The sequence below is a fragment of the Arvicola amphibius genome, chromosome 17, assembly GCF_903992535.2.
Source record: "Arvicola amphibius chromosome 17, mArvAmp1.2, whole genome shotgun sequence".
Lineage (NCBI taxonomy): Eukaryota > Metazoa > Chordata > Mammalia > Rodentia > Cricetidae > Arvicola > Arvicola amphibius.
Genome location: NC_052063.2, coordinates 40,437,591 through 40,450,322, shown reverse-complemented (window position 1 = coordinate 40,450,322; position 12,732 = coordinate 40,437,591).

Sequence of the window (12,732 nt, the reverse complement as noted above, 5' to 3'; positions counted from 1 at the left end):
ATGAACAGATGGGCAAAGTAAGAAAAGAGGGAAGCATCCAAGAAGAATTTAAAAAAAAAATGGGTAGAAACACTGTGTATACAGCCAGGAATGAGAAGCACGGTGGAGGGGTCTTCCTGAGGGACAGCACTGGCTGAGCAAGGGCTCACTGAGCTTTCTGATGGAAACTGGAAACCCTGACCTGAAGTTCAAGGATTCAGGGTTATAGGGGAAAACACAAATGCTCAAGGATCGTGATGTAGTATCAAAAGGCAAAGCACACATAGAATTAAAGGTCAGAAGGAAAAACACAGTGAAAGAAGGAGTGGTATAGAAGAAACATTTGTAATAATGATGATTATTTCCCCCAAACATCAGTTCCAGGAAATCCAGAGAACATCAAGAGAGATAAAAATGCCAAGCTGTTCCTCATAGATAAGCAATGTCCCTGTCCTAGGAAGCAGAGAGGACGTTCAGAAAGAAGTTATGAGTTGGGCTAACCTATACAAGAAAAAGATTGGGAGTTACAATGGACAGCCTATGAGAAACCGTGCACGTGGTGTGCAGGATTTAAAGTGTGAAAAGAGAAACGCAGAGCAGCCTTCCTGTTCATATCCAGGGAAATTATCCTTCAAAAGTGAAGGGGAAACCAACACTTTCTCTGGCAAACAAAGCTGAAGGTTTCATTTGCCCTACACAAAACGCTGAACTAAGTTTTTTGTAGCAAAGGAAAATGATTTAGTGAACTCGGAATCTTGGGTCTGTGTGAACAAATAAAGCGTGGGGGAGAAAAAGAGAAAGAGATTCAAGTAAAGTGAAATCCTTTGTTTCTTTTTTTCCATTACTTGTTTAAATAAACTGACTTAAAGAAATAATTGTAAGACTGTATCAGATAATCACAAAATATGGGTAATAAACGACAACAATGTCATAGGAAGAGCTGGGAAATAAACAATACTCAGCTGTGTAATTCTTGAACTGCACATGAACTGGAATTCTGTTCTTTGAGGCTGAACTTGAATTAGTTTAAATTGCATAATGCAAATCCTTACGGAACTACTAAAAATTATGAGTATGATTGACATGTGTACAGAGTCTGGGAAATGGCTGTGTAATGCAAAATGAGCAATGTAAAATGAGACAGAATGGCAGGGAGCAAACACAAATAATGCAATAAATAGAAAATTTGCCAGCATGGTAGGTAATAATCCAACTATGTAAATGATTACTTTAAACATAATTGATTTAAATATACAAGTCAACTAACTAAAATATAACATTGGACTGATTAAAAAAATTATTTGATCCTAAATCCTCATGTCTTAAAGAATAGGGAAGGACGCATACTGCATTAACAACAGTGCTTTTAAAAAGCGAAATTCACCGTCTTGATTTCAATTTCAGCCAACGTAGATTTCGCCCCCAGAATATCAGGGACAAAGAGGGACATTTGATAATGATAAAGAAGTTAGCGGTCCAAGAAAGAATAGAAATATGCATACCCCAGAACATGGGAGGTGAAGACTGAAGGCCAGGAGAAATACATCTACTAGAGTAGCTTCAGAAATCAAATCTGTCCTCTAGTAAGAAGTAGATCAGTTGAGTGGAAAATCAGAAGCTATCAGTTAGCTTGATCTAATCAACAATTGTAGAACCCTCCAGCAACAGCAGAATCATTCTTCTCAAGCTTTGTGTGAACATTAGCCAGCAGTAAACAAACTGATCCATACAATTTCCTTTATCAAATTTAAAAGAGTGATATCACATAAATACATACTCCGGTGATAATGGGCTTAAACTAGAAGTTGCAGTAGAAAGAGATTTGGAAAACTCTCAAATATGTGGGTATTAAAGGGTACTCTTCTAAGTAAAAAAAATCAGAAGTTATAAGATCAATCAAAATATTTAAATAAAAGAAAATGTGAAATTCCATAAAATGGTGGGATATAGGTATAGCATTGATGAGAACAACTGACAGTATTCAATGTATGCACTCAAAGAGGAAAGAATGAAGAAACAGATGCCTTTCAATATGCAGCGGGATTGGTGCACTGTGTGGAACATCCATACAATCCCACAACCTTGGAGAAGAGGCACCAGCCCTTGCATCTAAATAACTGATGTATCTTCTTTGCCCTCAGGCCCGAGGATTGTGATTTTTCCATTCCCTAGTGTAGATTGCATATAATGACTTTGCTCTAAATAGTATAGGGTAAGAAAGGAGAAGGAAATAACTTTACCATAGTTACTCAAAGGAGTCAGAGTAGCTACAGGCATACATCAGAGGATAAAGGTTGACATCAGTGACAGTGTGATATCATGCATGATGTGATAAGCATGAGTCACTGCGTCCCATGGCATTGCTGCCTCAAACATACAGCCCCTGTTTCATCATGCAAAGCAATGTCAATCTTTCCTCCCTTTCCATGATGATCCTGGGGCTTGCCAAGAGGCGTTGCAATGTAACTGTCCCATTTAGAGCTGAACTCCAAAGTCTTTTTTTCTTTGAACCCTGACCAGCTGTGAGGCTCTTTGTTATTTGCTCTCTACTACAAAACAAAGCTTCTCTGATGAATCTGGGGATACAATAATCTGTGATGAAGAGAAGTCACTGAGAGTCAGTTCATCACTAAGTCTACTTAGCAGAGGAACATTAGTAGGCTCTCCCCCAGGGCTTGTCCCTTGTCTGGCAACAGGTTCTTGCCAGATGCCGCTTTCAGGTGTGAGTGTCTTCTTGTGGGTGAGACCGTAGTCAAGCCGCGAGTGGAGTGGTTGTTACTCCCATGGCGTTGGCGCCGGTACTGCATCACATGCAGACTCAAGCCTGACACAATTCCTGCATGAGGACCTCCACTCCTGTATTGGCAATTGCTAGCTGCTGTGGGATGGAGACTTCGTTTACTTTAAGGGGCTGGCCACATTCCCACATTCCGGTGAACGGCTCCATCCCTCTGAGTATATAGACATCTTGGTTGAACTCCATGGGTTTAGAAAAATAATAAAAATAAAACTTCGTGTGAACACAGCAAGGAGGTGGATCTAAGAGAGGCCTGTGTGAGTATGATCAAAATGCAATGTAGGAAATGCTCAAAGATCAAAGTAATTTTTAAAATTAAAAACAAAACCAACCAGCTAACCAACCATACATAAAACCCAAACAGAGCTCAGGTGAGGGGCATTCTGCAAATCTGAGTTTTCTGTAGAATTCTCAGTATCATCGAATCGGGGAATTTTAAGAAAGAGGTACAGAGAAGCATGAGAAACAGAACAATGACCACATGGCTGGGAACTAGAGCAGGAAACAGTAAATGAAAATTCAGACAGTCTGGATAAAGGTCCCGCTGTGGATATAGGTCAGCTGGTAGAATGCTTGCATAGTATCCCTAAGCCCTGGACTTGATATCCAGTACCACAGAAAACTGTAGTTTGTATTCCTGTACTCCCAACACTTGGCGATAAAGGCAGGAGGATCAGGAGTTCAAAGCCAGCATCAGCTATTAATGAGTTTGGGGCTGATGCAGGCTACACGAGACCCTGGCCAAAAACAGAACACAACACCCGAAACACAACAGAAACATCTGACTAAGATACAGATGTTGCTCAATAAAAATGTATCAGCATTAGTCCACTGATTTGCGATGTAACAGGAGGCAAACTGGAATTATAGATTCTGGAAACTCACTGTATTTGTAATTTTTCTTCACATCTGTAACTCCTTTAAAATATATTTTAGTTTAAAAACTAATGCAGGTATACTTCTACATTTTTTCACTTGTGGAAATATTTCCATGCCAACTGTCCCAGTTTCAGATTTTCTGCTAAATAAAGCTTTTGGTATGTGTGACATCTAGTTTGTTTCTGGAATATAGCAATTCTTTTTTTTTCCTCTAGAAACATTTGTCACAACAAAATGTCAAAATTCTATGTCTCCCATATATTTTCAATGCCTATATTATCCATTATCATTTTACAATGTTCTTTAAAGATTAAATATGTAGAGCCATAAATGTGCAATAAAGCAGGACCACCCCTTCCACTCTCTCTTCATTTTATTATCATGTATGAGCAACCAGTATGGCGAAAGTGTCATCTTGAAACCCAGACTGGCAGAAGCTGCAGAGCTGTATTCTGCAATGGCGCCATCCAAACTCTGGGGAGATCTATTATTCAGAAGTCTTCCTGGTTCATTCATGCATTAAGAGAACGAGCTTTACCCATTTCTCCTCCTGACAGAGGAGCGTGTTGCCATGGGGCTGTCAGGGGACGTGAAGACACTATTTAAGGGCAACATGAATGAGAAAGAAAAGAGTGCTTAGCTCTCACTGGTAGTACATGGAATTAGGGCGTGGATTCTCGAAAAGAACATTGAAAATCAGTTAGCCTCCTTGCACACCTAACATTTATACATTACCATGGTTTGAATATGGTTTGTGTCACGTACAGGTCCATTGTGATTGGCAACTTGGGCTGTACTGTGGCATTATTGGGGGTGGGGTGTATGAATGCCGGACATCTGAGGGGTGGAGAGACTTTTCTGTGTGACCCTTTGGTAGTTTTTTCAGACTGTTGCTGCGACCAAGAGTGGCCTGGCCACTCCCTCTCTCTGCTCTGTTGAGAAGCACTCTCTTGCTTGTTCCACCCACATGTTCTGCGTGTGTGTGTTAGCGAACTTTGTAGTACTACGGTGAGATTCTTGATACAGTCTACATGAAAACAAACAAACAACAGAAACTTTATTTAGCGAGTGTTATTGAAGGTTCAATCCCATTGGCTTGGCCTCAAGCAACAGTGGCCTTTGGCAGTTCATCTGGTGAGAACAAGTCTCTCCACCTCTCGGCTGTTCCGCATTCCTATCCCCGCAAAAGTAAGTGCTCTGATTCTGAGAAAGTCCAGCATTAGTACAGTTGCTATAACAAAATACCATGTGCTTCTCAATTTTTAACAGAAATGTCTTACCACTGTTCCAGAGGCTGCAAAATCTAAGACCAATGTATTAGCCGATATGGTTTCACTCCTTGGCTTGGAAAGACTCCCTGCTCTTTGTCCTGCCACAATACTTTCTCTGATGTGCATCTCTGGTGGGTCTCTGTACATACGAACACAGCTCCTCCTCAGGGAAGGGTATCAGACAGTTTGATAAGGAATGATCGAAATACTGCCACTTAGTATTAGCACCCTTTCAAAGGCTTCCCTTTTACAAATATAGACACATTGTTGCATTCTATATGATATTATATGCTAACATATTTATATTAATGAATGATATATTTATAATAAATAATAAATAATATATGCTTAAGTATATATAAATAGTTTTTTGTTTGGGACTGTAGAGGCATTTTCTAAATATTTATTTATTATGTATACAATATTCTGTCTGTGTGTATGCCTAAAGGCCAGAAGATGGCACCAGACCCCATTACATATGGTTGTAACCACCATGTGGTTGCCGGGAATTGAACTCAGGACCTTTGGAAGAGCAGGCAATGCTCTTAACCTCTGAGCCATCTCTCCAGTCCTGTAGAGAGGCATTAGTATTTTTTCAACATCATAGATTCACTCAGGAAAAGTACATGCAAGAAATTCCCAGGAATCTACAAGGATGACCCCAGCTAAGGCTCTAAGCAACAGTGAAGAGGACGTCTAAACTGGCCTTCCCCTGTAATCAGACTGATGAGCCCCTTAATTGTCATCATAGAACTTCCATCCAGCATATTATGGAAGCAGATATAGAGATCTACAGGGAAGCACTGGACTGGGTCACCAGAGCCCAGTCTAAGAGCAGGAGGAGCGATAATATGAGCAAAGGAATCAAAACCATGATGGTGATACCCACAAAAACAGCTGAGCTAGCTAGCGAGAGCTCACTGACTCTGCACTGATAGCAGGAAAACCTGTGTAGGCTCAAACTCGGTCCACTGAATGTGGGGACGGTTGTGAGGCTTGGGCAGTGACCATGGTTTATCCCTACTGCTTGAACTGGTCCTGCCTCGAAGTGAATTATCAGATTTTGTTGACTCCCAGTGGGAAGCCATACCCTTTCTGAGAAATAAATGGGGGGGTGGTGGAGGGGAAAGCATGGGAATGGGATAGTTATAAAATGAGAAGAGATTCTATTAAAAATTTCTTAATGAAATAGAAAAGTGGCCTGAGTTATAGCATACTTCTGTATTATCAGTTTGTGCTAGAGGCTAGATAAAATGGACATGCAGCCCTCAGTAGATAATGAACAGTAAATAACTTTTGTCTATTACTGTAATTTCGAAAAATTTATTTATTATAGATCCTGGCTGCCGTTCCCCCTCCCTCTTTTCCTCCCAGTCCCTCCTCCACCCCCCCCGGTCTGTTTTTGTTGTTTTTAACTGTGTGCAGGTGTGTGTATGTTCTGTGTGGGTATGTACCTGTGAGTGCAGGCGCCCATGGGGGCCAGAGGTGTTAGATTCCTTGGAGCTGGGGTAGCTCATGGCTGTGAGCCGCCCAGTGCCTTCTGTAAAAGCTGTATGTTCTCTTAATCGCTGAGCCATCTCTCCAGCCCCTATTCTATTGCTCAGTTACTGTCTTTAACCTTTAGTACTTAAGCCTAATTATAAATTTTGTTTGAGAAGTTCCAAGCTGAGCACATTAGTGTATGTTGGTTCCCAAGATCCACCACGGGTTTCTGTGGGTGGGGCCTGTTCAGTGAGACAGAGCGCTCCTTTAGGGTATGTTTGTGATAATTGTGGATGATGGTTAAAATATACAGTAAAATTTAATTAATGTTAAATTATCAGTCTACCTACTGATTATAAGTTATAAACCGCATGATGGGAACTTTAAAACAGCCATCTAATAAAACAGAAACTGCCGGGTAAAGCCACGTGTGATTGGCTGGCTCTTCATTATGTTAATGTTTTCCTGCTTTCTCCTTCCTAAGGTGGAGGTCTGTGTCAGTGCCTGAGTGCCTAGAAGTCCTGGACCCACAGACACTTAACTGTGCTTGCAGTTTTATCTATTGCTTTCTTTAATCTAGTGGTTCTCAGTCCTCCTAATGCCAGGACATTTAATACAGTTCCCTATGTTGTGGTGACCCCTCAGCCATAAAATTATTTCATTGGTACTTCATAACTATAATTTTGCTTCTGTCATGAGTTGTAAATATCTGATATGTGGGGTATCTGATATGCGACCCCCAAAAAGGTTACAACCCATAGGTTGAGAACTACTGTTTTTGTCTGTATCTTGCTGGGGCAGATTTTTTTTTATGGGAGCTCTCTGTCTGTTCTCTGCAAAGAGACTGCTTTCTGTCTTTAATATACTCCTCAGCATAAATGGCCGTGTTTAACCGTAAGCAAGGCTTGCTCCAAAGGCCTCATGCTTGAACGCTCTGTAAAATGCTCCCCAGAGACTGTCTTTCCCATCAGAAAAGTCCTCTCTATTTGACCCACTTTCCCTCTTAATTCTTTCCCTCTTTGAAGTCCAGTGTGGAAGTTCCTTTGCATAAAATTGTTGACGATAATACATTAATCCTGTTACTAGGTTTCTGTACGTTTCAAAAACTTGCCTTTCCTGAACACTTTCTTTTATAATGGAAGGAAATAGACTGTTGCCTTTCTAATTTTAAACATAGCTTGGGCTACGTTTCGAGCCAGCACTGTTATAGCTGTGGCAGAAATATAGATGTTTTAATATTCTAAAGGGAAAAATACCATGTAATTATAAACATGTAATTGGAACATATGTGTTTATATATGTGTGTATGTATATGTGTATGTGTATATATTACCACGTGGGTGAACCCAGCCTCAGGGTAGGCTCTCAGGCAGGACTATCCTATTTATGGGTGACCTTTATGATTCAAAATTTGATTCTCCACACTACCAGGCTATGTTACTACAAAGAAATAAATAAATTTATAGGGTAATCCCATGTATAAATGCATCTTCTGAAATACATTAGGGTAAACAAGTAATTTGAAAAATGGAGCCGCAGCCATTCATTTCTTCTTTCCTCATGAATTGTTAATCAGTTACTGGTTTTCCCATGCCAGGCAGCAGTGGTAGTTTCTTAGCTTTTTGCCGTGAACAGAGTAGAATATGGTGTCTGTTTCTTTGTAGCTTAGTATTCATCGAGGGAGCTGTCGTTAGACAAATGCCCGTGCAAATATTCATCAATACTTGGTGAGCAAATGAGGTTTGCAAAACTGGTACATGAAGCTGCTCCTAAGAAAAAGGAAGCCATATCAGTCGGTGAGTAAGTCGCTTGGGAGGCTGAGGCAACAGGACTGCAAGTTCAAGGCCAGCCTGGGCTACCTAGCGAGACCTGGTCCACAACAAAACAAAACAAAGCGTAAATGATGGAAAAGCTAGACAAAAGCGGCAAGGAAGATGGAAGAGGAATGTGTAGTCCGCACTTTTCAAATTCCCGAGACTTCTGAACCAAAGGACTTCTCCAGTTGGGGCTGAGCGTTCCTTGTTGTCCTCACTGGTAAAGGATTTCCAAGTCACCCCAGCTTTTATAGTTTTCTCTTAACTGCTTCCTAGGGCATTGTCTCTGGAATTTCACACACAGTGTTCCAAATGGACTCTAAATGATCATTTGGCGTGCTTCACATTCACAAGCAGGGCTTGCTCTTTTCACAGAAACCCGTTTATTCTTTTCCCTACACACAGTCCCTAATTTAGGAACCCCCACTCTCTCAGTTAGTCCCCAGCTCCCTCTCAGAGGTCAACCTCTGAGAAACTAGGACAGTGACTGAGGCAGGAGTTAGTAAGTAAGGTTGGTGCCGTTTCCTCCTGGAGTCTGTAAATGGTTGCTTATTCTGTGTCCTGCTTTAAAACAGCAGAGGTTACCAAACACGTTAGGGGGCATTTTGAAAAGCCGATTTTTGTTGGTTGGAATTAGCTCTTGGGCACATTGAATGACAGGCGTTTTCATGGGCACTGGCGTACTGCTGTGTAATCTGCCTTTGGTGTTGGGACGGTCTGTAATTCTGTGACTGATATTTCTCACCATCCATTCCTGGCCCAACCATGAGTTTCAGGTGGTTGACCAGTTGTCTCTTTTCATCACTTCCCGTACCCAGCTTCTCTACATTGCAGGAGTGATGACTAGGACATAAATACCTTTTGGTATGGGGCTCTGAGTTGTGTGTTGTGGGCTGTTTGGGGGCATCTCTTGCCGCCTTTCTCTACATGACCTTATTTGTGGCAACCATAAATGTCTTCAGACGTTGTCAGATGTCCCCCACGGGGCCACATAACTCCCTCGACTCTGAGAATCGCTGTTTTATACTCTGTCCTTAAGCAATGCTGTCCTCTCTCAAGTATCCAGCTGTGACCTACTTGCTAATCATGCTCATCCCAGAGCTTCTGGTCAGCTCTGGTCTTTGAGCTCTGGTGGGATGGTTTTTGGATGTTTCTAAGAGTCTTAACACTAAAAGTGCAAATGTTAGGGTTCTTACCAGGCAACTAAGCAGTCTCTGGCACACGGTGAGCCACAGCCACTCTCCCATCTCGGTTACTCTCAGTTTCTGGTGGAGTGCTAATGATCATGTATTCCAGCTCCACCCCAGGGCCATTCTCTTCTCTTCGTGTTTGAAGATGCTGCTTTCATGGCCCGCATCACCAGTGCGCCTGCGCACTGGACAACAGGAAGTTTGACTTCCCCTTCGATTCATTCTCTGCCCAACTCAGAGGGTCTTGTAAGGCAATACATTTCAAAAGTTACTAACGTGCACACGTAGCTGCTTTCAGGCCAGGGACTCAGTCACTGAGAAGACTACATGGCCTGTGTGATTAAGCTTGGATTGCTGCCCCGCTACTTTCCTGAACATGCCTTGTATCCTATAAGCCCCAGGTCTCTACAAGAACAGAAGTTAGCTACCGCTCCACCTACCCACCTCGCTCTTCCATGCTGCTGGGGATGGATGGATGTGTTTGCTTCTTGGATTCAGGAAATTAAACCCGACAACACAAATATCCACACACATCTTTTTCTTGAACTGGGAAACATGTTTCTAGAATTACGAAAGTGGAACAAGAAATAAGTTAGAGACTGAATTATCTATACATTTATATATATATATATAGATATGTATATATGAAATTGCTTTGAAAAATATTTTCTATTTATCAATCTTTAATTTTTTACAATATAGCAATATGCTTGAAAAACTCTTCTAGTAAGAAAATATACTGCATGATAAAGATTCAGAGGCAGAGAATTTGTGGCTACTAAGCTAGAGACGTGTGTGAGTCATAAATTAAATCTGACAAACCTGTCATAAGACATAACTTTTAATAGAAGCATAATATATGCTTTCATGACTGTGTCAGAATCAATAATACATCATCAGTTCTTTTTTAGATTGGCTCATACAATGTAAGGAATGTGAAAATAAATGTATTTTAGCACAAAAACAGAGTAATAAAATATAAATATGGCTTAGGTAAAAATAAATAAGTTTTAGTGTATGGAATTTGGAAATTTACTATTTAAAAAGAAACAGACCAAATAAGTCAAATTAGAGAAAATAATAGAATATAATCTCTATTAAGAATTCATTTCATATATTTCATATGTATATTTCATATACATTCTCCTAATTTCTTAAAAAGTGTACTGTGGAGTTTACTGGTGAGGCAAAACTTTTTAAAATGAGAATTCATAGGACGAACACATTTCAAACACAGTCCAAAGCACCTGTGAACCAATACCAACTGCAAAGACCAGTTTATGCAGTACATAAAAAGTCAGGCTCACAAATAGATATAATAGATATCCCCATGATAGAGAGCTTGTGAGGTGGTGGGCATGCGTCCTCTGTGAGCAGGTTCTGGAAACTTCTTTCATAACATGTATGAAAAGCCATGAACTCACGAATCCCATTCTAAGGATTAACTTAGGGTGGTCACCATGAGTGCAGTGATTCTGTATCAGAAGGTTTATCCCAGTGTTCTGTATTCCATCAAAGCTTGGAGACAGGGTTGGTGTCTGCCAGTGAGTGAGATTTCGGCGGTCTATGCAAAGGATATGCACAGTGAAGTAGACAGTTATAAGGGTGATTATTTAGGCTACTTATTCACACAGAGAAAATGTTTATGATGGATTATTAAGTCAAATGCCTAGGACATACTGAGGTTCCAGATCCTGGGTCCTCACACTATCCCATGGTCAAATGTGCAGTACGTACCAAGGTTCTAGATCCTGGGTCCTCATACTATCCTTTAGTCAAATGCCTAGGACCTACCGAGGTTCTGGATCCTGGGTCCTCACACTATCCTTTAATCAAATGTGTAGGACATACCGAGGTTTTAGATCCTGGGTCCTCACACTAACCTGTAGTCAAATGTGTAGGACATACTGAGGTTTCAAATTCTGGGTCCTCATACTATCAAAAAAAAAAAAAAACAAGCTTGGAGGAACAACTGATTCTCAGGCTAGTTCACAAAGATACAACATGCCTCAAAGTAAGAAGTACTTAAAAAAAAAAACCCACATTCTAAACTCACAATAATGTCTCTTTTTATTCAGAGCAACCTAGGTCCCAATAGCCAAAACTGGGACAACCTGAATATCAAATTAACATTAGATTATAATACAATCCACAAATCAAACACTGTTTACTATATGTTAATATTAAAACGTACCAAATGATTGAACAAAAGACAAGAGTTGAATTTTCTTTTTTTTTCTTTTTTTCTTTTTTTTTTTGCTTTTTCGAGACAGGGTTTCCCTGTAGTTTCTAGAGCCTGTCCTGGAACTAGCTCTTGTAGACCAGGCTGGCCTCAAACTCAGAGATCCGCCTGCCTCTGCCTCCCGAGTGCTGGGATTAAAGGCGTGTGCTACCACTGCCCGGCCAAGAGTTGAATTTTCTATGCAGAAAACTTCCAAATAAATTTCTCTAGTCTTTAGATTTTCAAAGACTACCTTTGATTTATTTCCTGAGTGTACAAATGTATATGTGCATGCTGCAGTGTGCATGTGGAGGCCGGAGACTGTTTTGTTGGAGGAGGTTCTCTGCTGTGTCTGTTCCAAGGATTGAATTCAGGTCTTCAGGCTCAGCAGCAGGTGCACTTACCTGTTGAGCCATCCCACCAACCTCCAAATGATTTATACAGCAGCTCTACCTCAGGGGGGTAGATTTTCGCTTACAATCCACTTGTAATGGTAACTTTTGAAAGTGTAGGGCATGGAAAGACATAACTCTGTAAACTCTAGTGGCTGTAGGAAGAGAACACTGGGTTAAAACTAAGAAACGTGAATAAATTATAGATTTTAATTAACAATAATGTATCAATAAGTCATTTAGTTTTAGTTGTTACAAGTCTTAGATTGAGGTATTGTAGTTTTTGCTTTCTTTGGGGTCCATGAAGAGGGCATCCATCCATCCTAGGCCTTCTCCTTGGGCCATTATCTTGATGTCATTTGTGACTAAATTTACTGTTTTTTTTTTTTTTAAAACGGTGGTCTTATGGGATCAAGTAACACTCTAATAACCTCATTTGAACTTCCTTAGTAATCCTATAATAAATATGGTAACAATCTGTACTAGGGATTCCACTTCAGCATGGGAATTTTTCAAGACACAGTTTATCCCAGATCATTGGGTTTCATTATCAGAGAGAGAAACTTTAATGAGTAACAGACAAAAACCAGAAAGACACCCTGTGAACTTGGACTTATTTTATTAAGTGCAAGGAGACATAAAGACATAAGTATCAGCATATATGCATATCAACATGTATTCCAAAGTTACATAGGTCTGCTTGCTGA